Source organism: Hibiscus syriacus, unplaced genomic scaffold (genome assembly GCF_006381635.1).
Source record: "Hibiscus syriacus cultivar Baekdansim isolate YM2019G1 unplaced genomic scaffold, ASM638163v2 tig00012275_pilon, whole genome shotgun sequence".
Taxonomy (NCBI): domain Eukaryota; kingdom Viridiplantae; phylum Streptophyta; class Magnoliopsida; order Malvales; family Malvaceae; genus Hibiscus; species Hibiscus syriacus.
This window is the reverse complement of record NW_024062268.1, coordinates 116,872-136,073: the sequence shown is the minus strand read 5'-3', so window position 1 is coordinate 136,073 and position 19,202 is coordinate 116,872. Positions and strand designations below refer to the sequence as shown.

The following is a 19,202-nucleotide window of genomic DNA, read 5'->3' as shown; positions in this document are numbered from 1 at the left end:
TACTGCCAGGGAGTTATTGAAACTATAGAGCATATCCTGAAGAATTGCTCAAAAGCAAGAAGCGTATGGGATGAAATTAAAGCCTACCAATTCGATGACCAGTTTAACAACAGGGACATCAAAGAGTGGCTAAAAAGGAATTGCAAATCGAGGAAAACTGATAAGGATAAAATCTGCTGGGGAACCCTATTCTCATCAATAATTTGGGGATTATGGAAACACAAGAATGAAGCAAGTTTCAGAAACATCAATACATACCCCAAGCAAATATTACATTACGGTTATAATTTATCGGTATGCTGACTGGCTTGCAAAGCTGGCGTTAGAAAGATCTGAGGGGATGCACGAGCTGGATGAACCACCAGAGGGGCTTATCCCATTTCTTCAAGCGGATAGTAAAGAGATTGTTTTTTTAGATGGTAGACTGCATATTGTAGTCTTTTTCTAATGTATCAAGAAAAAAATAGGATCTTCTCCCATATATATAGGAATTAAATCTAGAAAAAATATACTAATGGGAGCAAAGTAATTTTTTAACGTAATTCATACATATTTTTATTTAAGGTAAACTACCTATTTTAGTCACTCACCTATTACTTAATTTATGTTTTGGTCACTCAACTATTTTTTTAAAACCATACCTAACGTTATATTTTGGTCACCTCCCGCTAACAATTTAACAATGATGCTAACATGCCATTTTTAATTATTTTTCAATCCTGACATGACATTATCTTATGATGATACGTCAAAATCACTATTAATTTTTTAAAGATGAGTGAAAAAATATAACTAAAATTTAACGTTAGGTATAATTGAAAATAAATAATAGTTGGATGAGCAAAACATAATCTAAATAATAAGTGAGTGACTGAATAAATAATTTACCTTTTTTGGACATGGTGCCTAGGCCTAGATACGTACGCCCTTGATGAGAACAAACTACTACTTTGAATACAATTTGACAAAATATGATATAAAATATGTAATTGAAAATTGGAATTTAACTCTTACTGCTCTTCTCTTGATCGTTATCCTCCCATTTCTTCACCTTTGTCCAAATCATCGTTAGTCTCCCAAATACATAATCATAATCTCAACGCCATCCTCATCTTCTGCCTCTTCAGCCTCCTATACTCCTCTTAGCCCTCTGCTAATATCAATATTACCAAGTCAAATGTTTGAAAAACTGCCCTGGGGAAGGGCATGTTTGGACTTAAACGAAATCTACAGGGTTATCTTTCTCTTATTCTCAGCTTTTGCATGTGGAAAAAAGTGGGACTTGGTCATTATCCATGTGTAGAACACTGATTTCAAGTTGACGCTCCCGATTTTATCACTATGATAGATAGGAAATTTTCCATCAATGAATTACAGTGCCTGCTGACAAGAATGCAGGAAATGTCACTGGACTGCCATTTCACTGTCGAACAAGCTGTCTTTGGCTTCAATGGTGATGAACAAAATCAAAAAGGATACTCTTTCTATGGAAATCAAAATAGATATTTGATTGAATTTTTGAAGCCATTCCTGTAAATTCCATTCTTCGGCATACAAATATGTTGAATAAGCAATGCAAGGGAGAAAACAAAAGTACTTGTGCTGAGGAAGTAAGAGATTAATTTTTACTTTAATTTCTAAATTTTAGATAAAATACCAAATTGACGGTTAAATTTTAAATAAGATGACAAATTGTCTCATAAACTTTAGATACACTATTAATTTAATCATTGAATCTGACTAAAGTCCTCCCTCATCAATAGTCCCTCATCACTGTTGTTAGGCATCACTAATTATTAACGGCCATCATCATTGACAATCGTTAGATCTTAAAAGAGTAACGCTATAAACATTAGATACCTATTTTAAGCGAAAAAAAATACTTTAAACACCTAAAATTAATAAAGATATGGCTTAAGCACTTATTTTCTCATTAAGCCTTTCAAAAAAAAAAATAGGCATTTCACCCTCCACAACGCTTCGACAAGCTTGGTCTGGTTTAGCCACCATTATCCCTAACAATAAACCCATAATTTTATACACTTGGATCGATCCCAATGACAGGCAAGTCCAGATCTACGCAGTCCCAGAAAACTAATATATATTCCCTAAATTTTTAAATATATTGTTGTCTAAATAGAAACAAATGGAAAAAATATATTAAACGGCCAAGAAAACAAGGAAAACATAGTTGGTATATCATGCGATATATGCATATCTAATAGAGTAGTTGTTACTATAGCTTTATGTTTGCTCAGCTCATTTGTTGTTAATATTGTCAATGAGGATGTGTGTAGACTGTAGTGAATTTGAAAGCCAGGCTTCTTATTTGTTTTATCAATATGTGGTTTGGGGGATGCCTTTTTTTATCATGCTACAAATATTAATGCAATCTTTATATAGTCAGCAACCATCCACAAGATATAACAACAGCAAACACAACCTTATAATTATCACACGCCTGAAGGTCATTTTCTCACTCATTATTCTATAAAATCCTCCTTCCTCCCTTTTACAGAAGCCTTTTTTTCTGCAATCTCAAAACAAAGCCAATCTCAAACAGGCAGAGACTTATAATTTTTTGTTCTCAGTTAATTTTCCCGGGAAAATGTCGGCGGGGTGCAGTAAAATCCGCCACATTCTGAGACGGACAAATGCTGCTGCCGTGGAGGAGCAAGTCTCGCATGTCTGGTGGCCGCATCCCGCCCGATGTTCCGGCTGGACACGTTGCAGTTTGCATTGGGACGAGTTGCAGTTTGCATTGGGACGAGTTTGCAGAAGATTCGTGGTGCGCGCCACCTACCTAAACCATCCATTCTTTAATATTATCCTTGTCCAAGCCGAGGAAGAGTATGGTTTTATTAACCAAGGCCCATTGGTGATTCCCTGCGACGGGTCCGTTTTCGAAGAAGTGATCCGGTTTATATCTCGCTTGGAGTCACGTCACCCTGGTAAGTTCGTGAAGACCGGGGACTTAAAAAGGGAACTACGCGGGAAGTATTAGGAACGGAGTCAAAATTAAATATTGGTAAGAGCTGAAATATTAGACTATTTAAGAAAAATATAAAAATTTATTAGGTATTTAAACTCGAAATTCAACATGAACCAAGCAACCTTAGTAATTAAGGGATTATTATTATCCTTTAGGTCTCGAGTTAAAGCACTTATATAGGGGTATGAGTGTTCATTGTCAAATAGTTAAAAGTCTTTGTACAAATATCATCTTGTATTCACCCTAAATTAAAAAAAAAAACTCAAAAGACAACTTCTAATTTTTCTAATATTTAAACTTACAATGATTTAAATTGTAATTAGGCCAAATACTTGAGAACATAAGCTTATCATTCCTTAGTTCGACCCCTATTTGATTAAATATTTAATAGATTTTTATTTTTATTTTAAATTTAAATATTTATTTTTACTTGAATCAAAATTCTATTAAATCAAAATTATTCGAATATATAAATTTTAACAGGGGTCTGGGCATAAGGAAGCTCCCTCCTTGGCAAGGACTAAGCCCATTATTAGATGTCAGTTTAGGCTCTGGCCATGGGCATAACAAAACTGGACCAAATCATGTACCTTGCAATTTTAGGTGGCTGAACCCGACGGGCAAAAGTAGACCAGGTGGAACACGAAGGTTATCAAAGTGGACCAACTCATTTGTTAAATGGGGAGATTGGCTACCATGAAAAGAAAGAAAACCAAAACCAACCCTAAACATCAAAACAATATTCATCACAACAACCGGTTGTTGAACTCAAGGAAGCTTTAATAACAACTATTTGAATCTCACTTTCTGGCTGCTTCTTACTCACTACTGATCTTGCAATCAGACCATTCTCTCACTATTTAAAGTGACTTTAGGCTTAAAAAAGCACCAAAAATCTCTAGTGGTTGTTAATATTATAATTATAAACTCATTCATACATGCCAATGTATTGTAGCCAACGACCTAAGCAAACATTTTACTCAAAATATAGAAGAATACATCATGTTCAGCAACCAAATCTCCCAAGTCTAGATGGATTTTTTTAATATTATGTGCAATGAAATCAGATTCCTTTTGCCTTTAATTCGCTACTGATCTTTGCTTGTTCGGAGGTTATTAATTAGTACCATTACTTAAGTAAATTCTAGAAAAAAGTATATTAATAATAGTTTCTGTAATGATGATTTCCCATCATCACAATAATCTTTCCATGCCAATATCAGCTTATCACTTCAAAACTTTTGCACCTAAAGCAAAGATGTTAAAAGCATTATTATTGTTATTAGGAAAAACCGATGGTGATATAATTGGCTTTGATCAACAATAATATGGGTGACCCACCTCCATTGATATTATGCTTTCTTATTTTTTTTAATTAATCACTCGTATCCGATTTAGATAAGATATCACAAACACAATGACCATCATAACAATCCAATTTGATTCGTTTTACTATTTTTAGTCCAAAAGAAAATGACAACAGCCCACCATTGAATGGCTAATAATACTTGAACGACACAGTAAAAGTGAATACGTGACTAGGAAAAACTCACGTCTTCTCAATACTTAACTGGCTGCAGATTCTATGTTGCAGAAAACTCAAGGACAACTTCTTTGTCTTCCAGTTTCTTTTGTCACTACCAAGTAAAAACAAATTACTGAAAATCCAATTCTATACCTTTAACTTGATCCTCGATTGTTTTGTTTGTACTCAAACAGACATCATTTTCAGGAAATTATAGTGCAAAAAAGTTTTAATTTTTGTTTAAAATGTTACCGGAATAGTATAAATTATTGCAACACTGTAATATAATATATATATATATATATATATATATATATATATGAAAACGAAGTGAAGACTATGAGAACTTCAAGCTTGCATTCATGAAGTCTTTCCCGTAAATAGCAATTTAATCATGGCGAATAACCTACACCGAAAGCAGACAAATATTAATAACAATTCAAAGGAAGCATCCGCAAGATGACGATAATGATCATCACCGCCTGTATAGTTAATTTGAGATGATGAGAAGCCAAAAGAGAGAAAGTCCAGGTGATAACTTGAGAAATACAGAATCCAAAGATAAATCAATTAACCTTTTACAAAAAGGAGAGAGAGTGGAGGTGCTGTAAAGCTGTCAAAATATATAGTGTGGGAAGATGTGGGTGGGTCCGCTGCTAAAGTTATAGTTTTTCATCCTATTCCGTTCACATAAATACAAAAGGGTTTTTAAAATTCCCAGTAATTATGTATCACGACAGTAGTTTTCGTCAGAGGTAAATTATAAATTTATCACTAAATTTTATTTTCTCTTCTTTTATACTCATTAAATTTTTAAAAATTTCAATTTCCTCATAAACTTAATATATTGGATTTTTTTATCACTCCACCATTAAATAGTTAACGGCGTTAAAACGATACCGTTTCTTTTGTTAAAAAATACCAAAACAACTTCGTTTTGCATTTATATAACAACCTATTTATAACGGCGTTAATCAGAAAACGGGTGACCAAAAAAATATAATGTATTAAGTTTTATGAATAAATTAAAAAGATTTAAAGTACAATAAATGAAATAAGAAAGAGAATAAAATTTAATTATCAAATTTGTAATTTACGCTTTAATTTGAGATGGAGCTCTATTGACCCTAAAAGGGCCCGCCTCTATAAAAGATTTATATATTTAATAGATTTTATTCTAATAATATTTTAATTGATGTAAAAATAAGTATTTAAATTAAAAATATATATAATAATTTATTAAATATTTAACCAAATAGAGATCAAGTTAAAGAATGATAATCTCATTTTCTCAAATTTTTTGGCCTAATAACAATTTAGTTCATTGTAAGTTTTTTTTGGATTAATCTGGGATAAGTATAGGATAATATCTATTCAAAGATAATTCCTAATTAATTTAATATTGAACATTCATACCCCTGACATTGTTGGTGCTTGAACCCATGACCTCAAGAAATAACAATTCTTTTACCAACTAGGTCACTGGAGTTAGTGAATGTCATTGTAAGTTTAAATATTAGACAAATTAGACATTTTATTCTGAATTTTAATTTTAAATATCTAATTAATTATTATATTTTAAAAAAATCAATATTTTAATCTTTACTAATATTTAATTATGACTTCATTCCTAATTTTCGTTGCATGCCATATATATAATTTTGTCAAATTATGCTGGATTGTTTTCCAGACATGACGTTTATGGTTGTGCCCTTCTTTCGTTCTCGACTTATAAAAAGCTTTTTTCAGATAATATTATATATTTTGAGGTATTAAGTTGCTTGATTGATAATTCAGTGGTTAGCTTATTATTTGATTAAGAGTTAAAACCTGAATAATGTAAAAACATCCTGACTTTGCTTAATACTTACATTATTTATTTGCGAGGACATCCACGGCATTCCTTAACGTTATACCGTATCGGAATGGCAGTAAAATTTATATTAAAATATATGAATTTAAAAAGTTATATTAAAAATTTAGAGAATGAGATTTATAAAATTGTAAGAGATATAAAATTAAATAACTAATAGAAAATAAAAAAAATTAAATATAAAGAATTTAAATTTTTTATGGGAAATTACCATTGTGTTGTTTTTAGTTTTTACGTATAAAAACCAAAATAAATACTCATATATTACTGATCAAAATTAAAATAAAGCCTCTGTGCCGATCCTACTACTCTGAATTAAAGGCCTGTGCATCCGACTTATATAAACACGCGGTTCCTTTCCAAAGACACGTGTAGAAAAACCTCTTGTTCTTTTTTTCCCCTTATTTGCTCGTGATTCCCACGTGATAAAAAATTATGACAGTGGAGAAACGTGTGGGCAATGGGGACCACGTGTCATTCTTAAGTCTTTTTTTATTATTATGTTCTTTGAGCTCGTCCCCTCGGATGCCGCTGCGACTGCTCTTTCTTCTCTGATCTATTCTTGACTTTCGGCTCCGCTCCACTAATAAGGATCTGTGGCGGACGGCAGCCCCAGCCCCCACTTGATGGACCTAATTTTAAGACAAACTTCTATTGGGTTACCATTTTATCCCTCAACTTTTGCCAATTTCCTTCAACGAAAACAAAAATCCCTTTCCCCTCACATATTATTTAAGTGGTATTTTATTAAAGGCTTAATATAAAAATAAGTGTTTAGATTATGTATTGAAAAATATTTTAGTGTTTAAATAATTTTTTTTGTTAAAATTAGATATTTAATGTTTTCTCCATTATCATTTTAGGTGATCAGACGTTAAAAGCTACATTAAGTGACACATGTCAAATTCTGATAATTTTGAGAATTTTTATTTAAATTAAAAAATTATATATATTATTTTTTAAATCTAAAAAAATCAAAACTTTTAAAACCTTAATTTTAACTCATTCGTAGACCTGTTTATTAGGCTGAGCACCCTGAGAGATTGCTCAGGCCTATTTATTCATTTTTGTAATTGGAACTCTCATTTTTTTCATCTTTATAATTAGGTTTTAATTTTTTAAATCTTATTTTTTACCTTTATAATTGAGGTCCTAATATTATTCAATCTCACTTTTTATCTTTATAATTGAAGTCTCTATTTTTTTCAATTTCTTTTTCACCTTTATAACTGATGTCCTAATTTTGTAATTTCACTTTTAACTTTATAATTGAGGCTTTTAATTTTTTTCGATCTCAATTTCTACCTTTTCAACTGAGGCCCCTAAGTTTTTCCAATCTCAATTTTTACCTTCATAATTGATGCCCCTAATTTTTTATTCTCACTTTTTTTAACTTTATAATTGAGGTCCTTAAGTTTTTTTAATCTCACTTTCTAATTGAGAGCCTTGAATTTTTTCGATCTCAATTATACCTTTATAATTGATGCCCATATTTTTTTCAATATCGATTTCTTCCTTTATAATTAAGGCATCTAATTTTTTTACAATTTCATCAATTTCTCATCCCTTTCTCCATCTTTATCGTTAATTCATTTAATTTTGAACTAAATTTAATCATATTTGTCTCTTTTTTTTACAAATCTTATTTTTCAATTGACCAAATATTCTTTAATTCTTAGTCTTCTCAAATTTCAATCTAACAATAACATAATATGTTATTCTTTATTTTTCTTAATTTATTATTCAGAATAAAACTTTATATCATAATTTATACCCACATTCGATTTTTTATTCTCTTAGTCATATTTAAGGTGTTTTTCTTAACAAAACAATGAAATTAATGTTATAAAAAGTTTAATAATTTTTTATGATATTAAATTAATTGTTTAAAGTAATGGAATATATTTTCCTTCAATCATGGCCTATTATTGATTTTCGCTTAGGGCCCCAAAAATGTTCGAGACGACTCTGTCCATTTGCCACCCCGGCCAACACCAATGCCGTCAATCAACCGAACAACGACGTGTTATCAACTGACCACTCACAACGAAAACCCCATACTTTCGCAACCGATCAAACACCAAATTCTCCTAAATCTATAAATTCCTAAACATAAATCATTCAAAACCCTAAAATGAAATCTTTCATTTACACAATTTTTTGGTGTTCAATCAGTTGCGAAAGTATGGGATTTTGGTCGAGGATGGTTGGTTGGTCACACGTCGTTGGGTATTTGACCGATTAACGATGTTGGTGACAATCGGCGGTGGCAACGAGATTGAAATTAAAGTTTTAAAAGTTTTGGATTTTTTTAAGATTTGAAAAAATTTAAAGTTTTTTTAAATATATTTTTTATTCTAAATAAAAATTCTCAAAATTATCAAAAATGTGACATGTGTCACTTAATGGAGATTTTTAACGGCGTTTAACGTTCGAGCACCTAAAATAGTAACGGACAAAATGTTAGACATATATTTTTAGTAAAAAAAATTCTTTAGGTACTAAATCGTTTTTGAATACATAATTTTGAGTATTATTTTTGTATTAAGCCTTTATTAGATAATACTAGTATTTAAGACATATACGTACAAATCTAATAATATTACAATGGATGACATTTCAATTATTTTTAAACTGAATTAATATGAAATTAATTGATAACATTAATTTAATCCACAAAATATTTCAAATATTTAAAATTTTAACTTTCGCTTTCTAATGTATAAGAAGTAAACAAAAGAAGGGATAAAACTCGATGGTAGAAAACGACCCAACATTATAACCCATACTCTTTAGGCTTAGGTGCTCAAAATCTATTACTCCTATTGCTTTCTTGCCTAATATTCTCTGCTTCCCTTTATTTCTTTTCTCCTACCTACATTGTTAGCTACTTGGCTTAATAATAGCGAGGATATTTAATGATAATCTTTTTTTATTATTTAAAATTTATTTTTGATAAAATTTTTAAATATATATTTTAAAAATTTTAAATCAAATAGTTTTAAGTATATTTTTATAAATTTTAATTATTTTAAATAAATTTTAATTATTTAAAATAATTAAAATTTATAAAAATATTTTGACCATAGGTGGATACAAAAATATTTTTTAGTGTAGACATACATACATTAATACCATAATTTTTTAATAGAATGAATACAATTAAAATTTTAAAATAAACATCATTAATAAAAGAAATAACTAACTAAATAAAATTCATATTTTAAAATGAACACATGTCCCTTAAATACATATAGAGCCGTCACTGAATTTTACCATAGCGGTCCAATCAAACTAAATATGTATGAACATCATCATGAGGAATTCATTCGTTGAAAGTGTTATTATCATATAAAACATATTAAATATCTCTTGTGTTTTAAAATGCAACGTAACCCCTTGCTTGTTGTTCCAATAATGAGACTTGAGAAAAAAGGATGAACAAAGTCAATAATGAGACTGACATATTACCATTTGCCATTAAAGAAAAAATCAGCATTACTTTTATTTAAAGTTATTGTTAATTCAATTTCGAATTGGAATAAAAAGTTGGTATGTAATTTTCTCATGAATAGAGCTTTGAAACAATTATAATAAATTAAAAGAAAAAATCAATAGGGTTAATTTAAGCGGTAAACAACTTGATATCATTTAAGAAAAATTTTAAATTTGAGTATTTTAGAAAATTCATATTAAAAATTCACTCACTAAAATCAAATATACTATACGGGTGAGTCTAAATTAATCAAAGCTAAATCCTCAACTGGAAGAATAAAAAAAACAATTAAAAGAAAAAACTTGCATGTGACTTCGCTTTGCTTTTGATTAAAAGAAAAGGACCACGTCATGTCAATTTTTAGATACGGTTTTGATGTTAAAAAGTCAAGGGTTTTATTGCAGGGGCAACCAGGTCCAAGACTCTTGTATGTTTGTCAGTTTTGGTCCTTGAATCATGCACGTCCACTACTCTCATCGTCTGCCTACCTTTTTCCCATTAGGGTTTAATGGCAATTATGCATTTACCTTATCATTCATTCCCAATCTTAATCTTCATTCCAAATTTATATTGACGACAAACACGATTTTTTCATTCCAAACTTATGTTTTTACATTTTGTTATTAATTGTTTTGATAATTGAGTTTTAACATTACGATACATTAATTTAATAACAAGTTTTAATCTTGAGAAATATAAGTTTATTTTCAAGTTTTTATCACATGCAAAATATTATGTATATGGGTTTTTAATATAAATTCAATTACGATAAATAAAAATCAATTCAACTAAAAAAATAATTTTACCAAAAAATTATAGAATATACATTGTACACTGAAATACACCACTAATTTGACACATTGATGCACATCAATAATTAAATTGTCCTTATTATATAAATATGAAAAAAAATATAGTGATCTATCCATAATTAATCCTTTATTATTATTTAGTTTAAATTTTAATATGAATATAATTAAATTATATTTTTTTATTTAAATTATTATTATTTAAAAACAAATATTTGTTTATGATTGGAACACTTAATTTATATAAATTTGCATATTCATCCCAACAACAAATCATCATAATTAACCATCAACGACCATATTCATTGCCGAAAGATCATGTTCTTGAATCTCAGCTTTAAATTCTCGTTCACCCAGTTCCCACCAATTTTAGTTGCTTTACAACAATCCCTCTTCCATCTTGTAAGCAACCTGTATAAACAACCTCAAATTCACTTTCACCCAAAAGAGTATAGTCTAAAAAAATATTTGTAGCCTCTGTTAATTATTCTTATGTAAACAATGACTTCAATTGCCTAAACCGTTGGGTTCTACCATCATTGGTGGTAAATGCACAAAATCACTTCTGAAACTAGTTCCAATGAGAGGATCTAAAGATTGTGTCGCATGAATCTATAAGCATGTGACATTGATCAAAACAGGAGCTCCAATTACATAAAAAAATATCAATAATTCCTTAAGCAGCTGAATAAACTAAGTGGGGATGACATTACATAACCATAGGTAAGTAACACGATTTTTCGACAATGAATAGGATCGCCGACAGTTAGTTTGATGGTTGTTATTGGGATGAATATGCAAACGTATATAAATTAAGTGTTCCAATTCTAAACAAATAAAAAATCCTAAAATAATTAAAAATTTTAATAAAAAATAAATAAATTATATTCTTATTAAAATTAAATAATAATAATAAAGGTTTAATTGTGGATATGTCATTATATTTTTTAATATTTATTTAATAAGGACAATTTAATTAGTGGTATATATCAATGTGTCACATTAGTGATGTATTTTGATACACGACGTGCACTCTAGACTCATCCTAATTTTAGATTAATCAAATTAAAGTATTATGAGTTGCTTATTTGTTTGAAATTTGGCTATGTTTTTTTAACATTTTTCTTGTATGTCATTGTAGGATCTTAAGTGATTAATTTTTGTGTGTTAATGATTATAAAAAATGTATTTATTATGTTTTTAATTTATAGTAGTTATTATACACATTCATTATAATTTAAGTATTTTTTTATTATTTTAATAAAACTAACTAGTTCTATAAAAAATTATAATGATAATATTCAAACATATATTATATGTACTTACCATTGCCATTATATCACATGTAACTTCAAAATTTTAAAATTTAATTTAATATATAATAATTAAATAAGTGAGTAATTTTTTCTTTTTTAATATTTTTAAATATATATTTTGGGCTGAGGTAATAATCCTTGTAATTTCTTATTTAAAATCTTGAGTTTATTTTTAAAAAAGAAATTTCAATTCTGAGATTTTTAATTTAATTATTTTTCTGAAAATTGATTATTACACATCACAGTTTGTACATGTAAGTGATTGTTAGCTGTTAAGATTAGGGAGGCTTTTTTCTTTGGTCTAAATATTTTAGGCATAGTTAACCCGTTTATAGTGTACCCCTACCCTTATTTCAGAAGAGTAGAGGGTACAAAATCAGAATCTCCACAACTAACAATAATTCACCTAAACCTATAACAATTAATATTCGATAAATTAGTTTTTTTTTTTTGTCTAAAATAATTTTTTTTCGGTTTCAATTTGGATTCTAAGTCTAAATTAATAATTTCGTTAAATTAATAAGATATTTTTTTTGAAAGACCCTTATATAAATTTATGGTCTCTCCAATATTATAAATTAATAATTATATAAAATTATAAATATAAATAGGACAATTTGGTAAAATTTTATTATATTATTGTTTGTTTCTCCTTAAAATTTAAATATAGTTGTATTTTATCTCTAACTTTTATTATTGCATCTAAAAGTTTCGGTGTTGTGTTCTTATAGTGCAACAAAAAATTATAAAAAGTTATTGCCACTATGAGTGATTATTTCCTCGTAATTGATTGCATAAACATTGTATCGTCTTAAGTTTCATTCTCAATAGGATTTTAATAACACTAGTTACAATTTATTTTAAACTTTGGATCTCCGAATATCTATCATTTCACCCAAATAATCCAATAGATTATTAATTTATCGATTAATTAATACCTCTTTAAATTAATAAAATTATTTGATCTTTACATTATTAATTTATATAGGTTTTATTGTATCATGAGAATCTCTCGTTATTTTTATATTTATAAGATATTATACACTTTTTTGTGATAATCTTTTTAAAAGTATTTTATACTCGGTATATTATAAATGTTTAAATATATATATATATACACATTATTTTTGCATGTTCAAAAATGTTAGTGGTGGGAGATATGGCGAAACATGGCAACAGACGGTGCGACGGAGCACGGTAGCAGACAAGTCTTTATGTAACCTCATGAGCTGTAGCGACGGTGGTCCAGAGAGAGTGAAAGCATACAAAACACAACCACAAAAGGCATTACTTTCCGGACATCGTTTACAGCTAAGCCGCTGCTTCTACTGAAAGAGTACAAGCTCTCGTGTCATTCTTTACTTTCTGTATGGGTAATATCGTCCAAACGACTTCACTTCTGGTCCCAAAATTATCTATAAGACTACAACCATAATCTAAAAACACAAATGAAAACCGGTTTCATCTCACCAAAGTGTACAATCATTTGTTTTGATTTTAAAAATATCCAAATATTCTCCATGTTCTTGAAAAAGAAGGAAAAAGTTGATTGATTTTTGGAATTTTTGCAAAAAGCGACACCTAAATCCAGAATATTTTCCACCTTACCCAACTCCACCACCACAGCACCGGTCCCTCCTTTTCTTTCATCGCCATTGCCATTTGCCGCCATTTCTTTCTTTCTCGTAACGTTAATATTCAACCACCCCGTAGAAAGCTGAATTTCTCAAGGTAGCTCGAGTTTATGCAATGAAGGGAGTTAACAGTTCTGTTCTCTTATTTTTTTATTCGCTTGGTTGATTTCTTTTGTTTAACTATGAATGTTGGTGGTAAGAGCGTGGAGAACTGAGTGAAAGGAAATTGGGCTCTGTTTTTTGTTTTAACTTCTGCAGTAAATTTGTGTTTTTTTTTTGTTATTGGAAGACAGTTGTCGGTTTTATGCAGAGTAAAATGTTTCCTTTGAGATTGTTCTTTCGTCTTTTCTGTCGGTGAAGTTTCCTGTTTTCTGATTTCTTCCATTTCAAGCTTTCTATATTCTGTTTCTATTCAGTTTTAATTTGTTAAGTTCATTTCTCAGTCCAGTACTCCAGTTCCAGACTTTTCTCACTCTTTTCCTCAGCTTCAGTCATTTAAATCTAAACACATTAAGTAAATTCCTTTTCTTTTATGTTTTCGATCGGAATCTATCTCGTTTAACTGTTATGAAACGTTTTATTTCGCATTTGAAATATAGCCATTGGTGGAGTTGGCTGGCTTGAACATTCTCATCTGATTCAATTGCAACACTTGAAACACTGACGATCTTGTTTCACGCTCTCTGTCCAAAGCATTGGCCTTAAATTTATACATAAGGTATTGTATACGACTCCATTCGTTTATTCTATCGCCTTTTCTTTTTTGTAAGTTCCAAATCGCTGCAAACTCCTCCTTTGAGAATTTTCAAGTTGTAAGATTTCCCCCCCGACGATATGTTCTGTTTGGTGGCTGAGAAAATGTTGGATGAAAGAGAAGGGGCTTTTGATTTCTAACATTTGTCTTTATTTACTTTTATTTCATCAAAGTAAAAATTCTAAACCGGAAAAAAATAAATGAAATGCTAACAGTGAAGACATTTGGTTTGTTCGAACTCTTGTGTGTTATCCAGACTGAATATGTGAAGCAATTAGCTGTCACCAGACATTGTTTCTATTTATGGTCTTTGAATGTGCCTTTAAGGAAATTGAATTTGATTTGAGAACTGTTTCCATTTCGGACTGGAAACCATTGGTTTTTAGGTCGGAGAAAGGCTGCGATGTCTCTACTTTTTCACTATAACCGCTTAACTTGGAGTTAACTAATTATATGGTCGTCTTCCCTCAGCAGCAATGGACCGCCGTTGGCCTTGGAAGAAAAAAACATCTGATAAAGCTGCCACTTTATCTCCAGCTTGCATCTCATGGCGATCAGGTACGTACATTTTTTCCAATCTAACTAAAACACGACAATACATAGATGTTTGGAGAATTTTCAGGGTTTAAATACATAGTACATTATGTCGGTTGGAACACAGATTTGGATCTGCTTATGGTCTAACCGTTGAGCAATTTTGTGGGTTTTTTTGGTTTAATAGGATTCCTTAGAAAAACCGAAGTATGTTCAAATTTCCGTAGAATCGTTTTCGTGCCTTACTGGCCTGGAAAATCAAGTGAAAAACATACGAGGAACAAGTTCAGGCGTTGGAGAATGAGATAAATGACTTGAATGAAAAGCTTTCAGCAGCCAATTCAGAGATTACTGCCAAGGAAGACCTGGTGAAACAGCACACTAAAGTTGCAGAAGAAGCTGTCTCTGGTTAGTATACGCTCAAACGTTCCGAGTCTAATACTCTAATGTAAGACTACGGTACCTCCGATTAATCCGGAGTTTTCTCCCAACCTGTTGTGCTGATTTTGCTGTAGGTTGGGAAAAGGCTGAAGCAGAGGCATTGGAATTGAAAAATCATCTTGAATCTGTTACCCTTTCGAAGCTCACTGCTGAAGATAAGGCATCACATTTGGATGATGCTCTTAAAGAGTGCATGTGGCAAATCCGGAATCTGAAGGAAGAACACGAACAAGAATTGCAAGATGTGGTACTTAGCAAAAATAAGCAGTGCGAAAAGATCAAGCTTGAGCTTGAAGCTAAGATAGCTAATTTAGACCAAGAGCTCCTCAAGTTCGAAGCTGACATTGATGCAATTTCAAGGTCTTTGCAAGAACGTTCTAGCATGCTGATCAAGATTAGTGAAGAAAAATCACGAGCTGAGGCTGAGATTGAGCGTTTGAAGGGTAACATTGACTCGTGCGAAAGAGAAATAAATTCGCTCAAGTATGAGATTCATGTACTTTCCAAAGAGCTAGAAATTCGTAATGAAGAAAAGAATATGAGCATGAGGTCTGCAGAAGCTGCAAACAAGCAGCATATGGAGGGTGTCAAAAAGATAGCAAAACTAGAAGCAGAGTGCCAAAGACTGCGTGGTCTTGTGCGGAAAAAGTTGCCAGGCCCTGCTGCACTTGCCCAAATGAAGCTAGAGGTTGAGAGTTCTGGACGGGATTTTGGAAATACTCGATTCAAGAGGTCTCCTCTCCGGCCTTCTACTCTACAGCTGTCCACAGTGGCAGATTTTTCCTTTGACAGTGCACAGAAATCCCATATGGAGCATGAGTGTTTTACGGAACGTATATTGGCAATGGAGGAAGAAACAAAGATGCTGAAAGAAGCTTTGGCAATACGTAACAGTGAACTGCTGGCTTCGAGGAATCTGTGCGCGAAGACGTCTAGCAAGCTCCACACTTTAGAAGCACAGCTTGCCATCAGCAACCGACAAAGTCCCTCAAAAGCAATTGCTCAGATTCCTACAGAAGTTTACTCGAGCCAAATCGCTAGCAATCCACCAAGTATGACTTCTTTGTCTGCAGATGGAAATGATGATGACATAAGCTGTTCCGAGTCATCGGCTATAGCTTTGATACCTGGAGTCTCTCAATTTAAGAAAGAAAACATCACTGAAAAGTTGAACAAAACTGAGAACACGATGCACGTGGACCTTATGGACGATTTTCTTGAGATGGAGAAGTTGGCTAGTTCTTCAAATGATCCAACTGCAAACGGTGCAATCATTATTTCAGGGTGTACCAATGACAAGATATCTGAAACTTTTAATGGTGATGCATCAAGAGAGATTTCTAGCAATGAACTTCACTATGAAAAGCAGCACGATCTATCACCACCAACCAATCATATATTAGATGCAGACAAATTGTCTGTCACAAAGCTTCGAGCAAGGCTCTTAATGGTGCTTCAATCAACGTCTGGAGATGCTGATATGCGAAAAATTCTAGAGGACATCAAACGTGCTGTGCAGGATGCAAGTGAAACCCTGAGCCAGCACTCTGTCAATGGTGTATCTGACGGCACATGCAATGGGCAGGCCTATCCCGGAGATGACAGCTTAAATAAAGAGGAAAAAAATCACACGTCCCCAGGTGATAAGGCGACTTTTGAAACAGTGCGTCAAGAATTAGCTACTGCACTTTCTCATATTCATGATTTTGTTCGGTTCTTGGGAAAAGAAGCGAGGGCAGTTGACATATCTTCTGATCGCAAGGGATTAAACTACAAAATTGATGAGTTCTTGGTTACCTACGATAAAGTCTTTTGCAGCAAAGTGTGTTTGGATGATTTCGTTTTTGATCTTTCTGCTGTTTTAGCCGAAGCCAATGAACTAAGATTCAATGTGCTTGGCTACGAGGGTAATGAAGTGGAAATTAGTAGTCCTGATTGCATAGATAAGGTTGCTTTACCAGAGAATAAGGTAACTCCAAACGATCCATTAGGTGCAAGCTACCGAAATAACAGTGCCCGCATTTCAAATCCATCCAATCAGGAGGCTCCTGAAGATGGAAACATTGTCTCAGAATATCAACCAAAACAATCGAACGAATTCTCTTCGGGAGAGTTAAAGGAATTGAAGTTGGAGAAAGAAAAAATGACAATGGATCTTTCTCTATGCACTGAAAATCTGGAGATGACAATTTCACAATTACACGAAACCAAGCTGCTTCTAGCCGAAGCTAAATCTCAATTGGTTTATGCTGAAAGGTCAAACAGCTTGGCTGAGACACAGCTCAAGTGCATGACAGAATCTTATAGATCTCTAGAAAGACGTGCAAATGAGTTAGAGACTGAGGTGAACCTTCTCTTGGTAAAAATAGAAGCTCTGGAAAACGAGCTTCTAGATGAAAAGAGATGTCATCATGATGCTTTTGCCAGGTGTAAGGAGCTAGAAGAGCAATTGCAAAGGTAAACGTTGAATTCTTTTTGGTACAATGTAGAGTTGTGTGAGATTGTGAGTCTATGGGACAGTTTATTTACGTAAAATTATGTCGAGCATAACTGTTTCCCATCGCTTCTAGGAATGAGAACTGTTCTGTATGTTCTTCAGCAGCAGCAAATGACCTCAAGAGCAAGCAGGTGAGGCTATATTTGTGTTCTTCTTAATATTGTGTTTTTCCATCAGTTAATTTGCTGCTTTAGTACAAGTCATTCTTCCTCTTTAAGTTGTAAATTTCTTCACAGGAGAAAGAATTAGCTGAGAAACTAGCGGAATGTCAAAGAACCATATTCCTTCTCGGCAAACAATTGAAAGCTTTCCGTCCTCAGACTGATGTAATCGGATCTCCCTACAATGAGAAGAGCCGAAATGGTGAAAGTTTCGACAACGAGGATCCCACTACCAGTGGCATCAACTTGCAGGATTTATATCAGACAAAGATAGACAGTGGTGGTGCTGCTTCTGGCATTGGAACCAGAACTATTGCAGAATCCCCCGGGGAGTCATTCAGCATACCATGCAGCCCATCCGTCACCCAAGAAAACCCTTTGAGATCACCCATGAATTCAAAACCCAGACCTACAAGGTCAAGCTCTTCATCTTTGTCTTCTACTCCAACTCCGGAGAAACATTCACGAGGCTTTAGCAGATTCTTTTCCTCCAAAGGGAAGAATGATCATTAAGCCTGTGAATTATTGGCATAAAACTTGTTGATCGAGGAGGTCGCTTAATAAATAGTTGGAAGAATTGAAATCGTTTCTTAGGTTCTCGTCAAAGTAATGTTGTAATAGGCGTATATGGGATTCATATCTGTTATTATTATTGTTCTTTTAACTCGCTTCAGTTTCTGTATGTAATTTTGTCCATTGAAATGTGTGTCATATATATATATATATATATAGCTCTGAGGTGTTTATTAAGATACTCTTTCGTTTGATCATTTCAAGCAACAAAAGAACTGAAGTGAAGGATATCATTTTTCTTTCTCTAAATTATGTTTTCATCAACAGAGAGACTGATCATTTTCCCATTATTATCTTATCTTCCAGCAAAATTTATGAAGCCTTTGTCGAAAAAGGCGTTGACGGATAATTAATAATGCAGGTTTAGTAAGTTTTTATTGCAAAGCCGAAAGGGTCGGATCATCTATGGATGACACAGATTTCCGTTCCTTTCGGTCCTCTTGGGCTCACACTTCAAGACTCCAGCTTTGCTTATCAATTAGCCCAAAACCAAAAAAAAAAGACTGAGAATGCAAACTGATTCAAGCAGACCCAAAGCTGTTTTTCTCTGCTCTGTTATTGACAGCGAAAACTGAAGCCAATGGACATAGGCAACTT

The 19,202-nt window shown here is 32.1% G+C and overlaps 2 pseudogenes; both read left to right on the top strand.

The window, feature by feature from the left end:
* The first annotated feature begins 2,608 nt into the window (after window positions 1–2,608).
* On the top strand, window positions 2,609–3,004 carry LOC120205135 (annotated as a pseudogene).
* A 10,712-nt stretch (window positions 3,005–13,716) lies between these two features.
* On the top strand, window positions 13,717–18,752 carry LOC120205140 (annotated as a pseudogene).
* Window positions 18,753–19,202: the final 450 nt, after the last annotated feature.